The sequence below is a fragment of the Cetorhinus maximus genome, chromosome 23, assembly GCF_964194155.1.
Source record: "Cetorhinus maximus chromosome 23, sCetMax3.hap1.1, whole genome shotgun sequence".
Lineage (NCBI taxonomy): Eukaryota > Metazoa > Chordata > Chondrichthyes > Lamniformes > Cetorhinidae > Cetorhinus > Cetorhinus maximus.
Window position 1 is genome coordinate 4015834 of NC_135901.1, and position 5451 is coordinate 4021284.

Consider the following 5451-nt stretch of genomic DNA (forward strand, 5'->3'; position numbering starts at 1 on the left):
AAAAAGACAGAACCAGGTGCGCAGACATGTACTGACACAACCATCAAATCTAACGTGCGCTGTTATAAAGGCAGGATCCTGATGGAGAATATTGAAGTCTGATCGGTTGAGTTGTTCACGATGTAAGTTCTTTAGTAAGTGATCAGAGGCATCTTCCATATTCACCACAAACCTTATACATAGCACAGAATCACACTACCGACACAAAGAAACCGACAGCCATGGACATACAAAGAGATCAACTCAAACATAGATACTAATATAGGTAAATACATATATACAGACAGATACACACAGACAAATAACACATAAAAATGCACACAAACTGGCAAACACAGACAGACAGAAAGACAGACAACGAAACACAATATTAGACGCAGAGGGAGATAAATACAATCAGAGATACCGACAAAAGCGTTCGAGAGTAAACTTTCTATAATAGAATACCCTGAGGCTGTGACACTGTAGCAATATCTGTTAGGTTTCTATTGCTGTGAAATCGAAAATTTTAGTAACAAGAGCACCCTAAAATTGTTGTTTCCTTAATGATGAGCAGCAGTTTCATAACGCGGTTAGACTGGAACCCTTTTGGGCAATAAAGCTTAATCGAAGGATATACTTTTGCAGACAAGCACTCCTGGGCTGTGCCCATGACATTGTCTGTGTGTGTGTGTATACGTGTGTGTGCGTGCGCGTGTGTGAGTGCGTGTGTCTGTGCGTGCATGCGCGTGTGCGAGTGTGTGTATGTGTGTGTGTGTGTGCGCGTGCGTGAGGCCGGTGAAGACAACACAGAATCCTCATTGTCGAGGTCTGTGGCTCAGATATCAGGGATAATGCAAAACTGCACAAGAGACTGCTTGCCCGGGTCACAGGTAGTGATGATTCACGCTAGCAGCCCCAATGGTCACAGGCGGCTCATTGAAACCGGACACTTTTCTGATGCAGTAACTGACGAGAACCCGCTGTGCTGAGAGAGGCGCCTCGAATTCTCGCCCTTCAGCACGAAGGCGCCAAATATCAGGTGGCACCAGATTTAGTGCGGGATCCCAGCGCTGAAACACTGCGGTTTGGGGTTTTCGCTTTTATAGTTCTTCCAATATTGTTATTTTGTTGCTTTATTCATTTTGAATTTTCTTTCTATTTGCCCATTCCAACCTTGATACAATTATCTTCTCATCATCGATCTATATTTCTATTCGCCTCTCAGCCCAGCTATTTATCCTGGTCTGCGTCAGCATATCTCCATCTCACTCATCACCATAAAATCTATCAATTCACATTTCCCTTCCTCCTTTGCCTTTGGAGCAAAGTGTTCTTAGAAGATGGAGTTATCTATGGATACATTTATGTATTTATCTGTCTGCCTGTAAGAAAGCTTGATGAGCATAAATTGCATCTGTTCCACTTCTGGATCTGAGCTATTGCATGCAGCTTTATCGTCAGAACCAGAAAACAGCTCCCACTTTCATAATTGGGTCACATTTCGTAATTCGGAAGGAGCAAAGTTAAAGGTCGCTTTTCGGTAATTCTAGAAACACCCAAGAATTTAGCTGCTTTCACGTTGTCTGGGCTGCAGATCGCTGACAGCACCATGTCCTACGGTGTGCTGAGGTTCACACAGAGAAAGGCCTCTGGTCATCTCCGTATTTCAGGAAATGTGCAGAACTGTGTAATTGCATTAAAAGACCACCTCAGCCGAGGCACCGCTGAGATTCGAACTCAGGATCTCCTGTTTACTAGACAGGCGCTTTAACCAACTAAGCCACGGCACCAATCGTGCTGGCTCCGTGAGATCAGTCGAATTGAGGTTAATTAAATCCGACCACCAGGTGGCGAATCAGGCCGCGGATTCCCACTGTCTGTTGCGTTGCAAGAACCAACACCGACAGATAATTTATTTACATTGCTTCCGGGGAAATTATGTTTGATCTCATATTTATGATCTTCAAGGTGACGTTTGCTTATAGACCCATAATTGAGAAGGTTAGGTCAGTGTTAATGAACAGTTCAGCTCCCGGGCATTGGGATGGGTTGTCCATGTGTTTTGCTCCCCACTGACAGATTCAGTCCCTTGCCTTAACCGATTTCAACCGTGAAGTTATCGGTAACTATAGAATAACACAATTCCCTAATTCCTGTCGCGTGCCTGCTTGTCTCAGATTTGACATGAATCTGAAAGTAACGCAGTTCTTATAGAGACGGAATTAACGAATTTCTGCTTAGCGAGTTATTAGTGAATTCAGGTCTTTATGAACACACTAATTAGGAGCACGTGTAACTCATTTGGCCCCTCGAATCCCCTCGGGCATTCAATAAGGTGATGGGTGATCTGATTGTGGCCTCAATGCCACTTTCCTGCCCACCTCATTTACACTTTGAACCCCTTGTTAGTCAAGAATTTATCCACCTCTGCTTTAAAAATATTTAATGATCCCGCCTGCACCACTCTGAGAGAAAACAATCTCCAAATCTCCGTCTTAAATGGGAGACCCCATAATTTTCAACTGTGTCCCCTGGCTCTGGCCTGCCCAACAAGGGTCTCATCCATTCTGTCAAGTCCTCTCAGGGTCTTATATGTTTCAATAGGATCACATTCATTCTTCTAAACTCCAGTGGATACGCGCCCAACCTGTCCAAACTTTCCTCATAAGATAACCCCCTCATCTCAGAAATCAGTGGAGTGAAGCTTCTCTGAACTGCTTCCAATGCAGTTATATCCTTTCTTAAATAAGGAGACCAAAACTGTACAGAGTGCTCTGGATATGGTCTCAGCAATACCCCGTGCAAGTGTAGCAAGACATCCCCGTCATGCCAGGGATGGTGCCGTAACATGCTGGAGTCATTCTAAATTCCATTGAGTTCGGTGGGACAGTAAAACCCCGTTGGCGTGAAACGGCGTCCCTACGTTTATATTCCAGTCCCCTTGCAATAAAGTACAACATTGTCTTTGCCTTCCTAACCACTCGCTATGCTTGCACAGTGTTTTTTTGTGATCATTGACCAGGACACCCAGATCCCTCTGTAACTCATTGTCCTGCAATATCTCTCTATTTAGACAATGTTCCGACCTTCTATTCTTCCTGTCAAAGTTCACATTCTCCCACATTATATTCCATCTGCCCATTTTTTGCTCCCTCACTTAACCTATTTATGTCTCTTTGCAGGCTCATGTCCTCTTCACTACTTTCTTGCCTATATTTGTGTCATCAGCAAATTTAGCAACAAAATATTCAGTCCACTCACCCAAGTCCTTAACATAGATTGTAAATAGTTGAAGCCCCTGAACTGATACCCGTGGCAGGCCAATTCCTATCGTTGTGTCTTGCAAACACATAAATGATCAATTTTTGTCTGCTCTTTGTTTCCTGTTAGCTGATTATGCTCTATCCATGCCAGTATTTTACCCTCTACAGCACGAACCTTTACTTCGTGTACTAAATTTTGACGTTATTAAGATAACAATAACTTGTCAAATACCTTCTGGAAATCTAAGTTCCCAGCATACACCGTTTCTCTTTATCCACGTTGCTTGTTACTTCCTCAAAAAATTCTAATAAATTAGTTAAACACGGATTAATTTTCACAAAACCATGTTAACTGCCTGATTGCATTGAGATTTTCTAATTACCCCGCTATAACCTCCTTAATAATAGATTCCAGCAATTTCCTTTTGACAGATGTCGCGGAAATCGGAGTGAACACTCAGACCCAGGAGGTTTGTCTCGGGAGCCTTTATTAATCGTCATATCACGGAGAGCCCAGTAGCATACATGGTAGCTAGCTGACACTCTGAGGAAGCATCAGGGTACACACATTTTTATAGTAAAAGTTGTACCTATCAAAGAGCTTGAAGGTTATAAGACTGTCTAACCTTCAATAATCAATTACATTGAGAATCATTGTCTTTGGCATGCAACACACAATTAGTCTATTCTAATTTATGACTATACAGGATATTGGGGGAAGCCCATCTAGTAATAAAAAGTGAGACAGAGAATAGACAACCATGCTTGACCTTATCTTTAGTGCTAGGGGGTGTACACTCTAGAGAACAGATGACCATTGCTTTATCCTGTCTCTTTGTGTTGGGGGAAGACATCCTAGCCTTGTCTCAAGGATTCTAGGAAGCTTGTTTATGATACTCTTTTTCTCCTTTCCTGCTCAATTACCTGGCAGCTGCAGGTGTGCCTGCTAGAACAAAAGAGGGAACTGTGCTGTCGTATTCCACTATGGTTTTAACTGTTTAACCCTTAGTTGTCCTGTAGATGTATTTTATTCTTCCACAGCAGATGTTAAGCTAATTGACCAATAGTTTCCTCTTTTCTGCCTACCTCCTTTCCTGGATAGAGGTGTTACATTTGCTATTTATCAATCTGATGGGATATTTCCAGAATCTAAGGAATTTTGAAAAATTAAAACCAATGAATCTATTATCCCAGCCGTAACTTCGTTTCCCAGCCTAGGATGAAGTCCGCCACGAGCCGAGGACTTGTCAGCTTTCGGTTCCAATAATTTTCCCAGTTCCCTTTCCCTGGTGTTGTACTTTTAAAAACTCCTCCCTCCCTTTCATCTCTTGATCCCCAATTATTTCCAGGATTTTATTTGTATTCTCTAAAGTGAAGACAGACACAAAATAATTGTTCAATTCGTCTGCCATTTCCTTATTTTCCATTATTACTTCCCCAGGCTCACTCTCTAGAGGAGCATCACTCACTTGCTCTTTTCCTTTCCCTTTTGCACAGCTGGATTTTACGTGTGACAAGACCCCAGCGCCAGCTTCACCCACAGCTTCTGTGTGTTTCTCTGACGCTGACCTGCCTTGTCTTTCCTGTGTTACTGGAGAGACGGTTGCTGTTGTCGCTTGTTTGATGCTGGTTGGATCAGCAGCACAGGGTTCCGGGATTTGTATTCCTGCCCTGACAGAGAATTGGGTGGACTGCAGAGGTACTAAGTCAGGAAGCATCATGCAGAATTGCATCATACCTCTCCTCATCACTATGTTACTTCTCAGTAAGTATTTTCTTCCCAGGAAAAAATCTAATATCCCCCGACATCTGGATAAGTAACCCAGTAACCTAGATATTACTATTTGTAAAATGGTACTGTTTGATTATTATGCTGCTTGGTGATGATGATGATGATGACCCCGATGATAATAACATCTATCCCTTTATGTTAAAAGCCCCTTAACTTTATTTTAGAATGGGGCAACCAAGGCATATTGGCCGAGTCTGTTGCTGAAACAATGGACAAAGAGGAAAACAACATCACACTGACCTGCATCTTGGAAGCAAGTCTCCTTAACCTTTTCGTGTTCTGGTACAGTCAAGAACCCGGGCAACATGTTCGTATGAATATGGCTTCATTCATGATGCCATATTTAAGCTTTAAGTTTCGAAATGTATCTTTGAAATGTTATTAAAATATTAATTTTAATTGCATTAAAACCTT

General features: G+C 42.3%; 1 non-coding gene across 1 annotated transcript; it reads right to left on the reverse strand.

The window, feature by feature from the left end:
- Positions 1-1698: 1698 nt before the first annotated feature.
- Positions 1699-1772, reverse strand: trnat-agu (transfer RNA threonine (anticodon AGU)). The gene has a single exon. It is a non-coding gene; the product is annotated as a tRNA-Thr (tRNA).
- Between the last annotated feature and the right edge of the window lie 3679 nt (positions 1773-5451).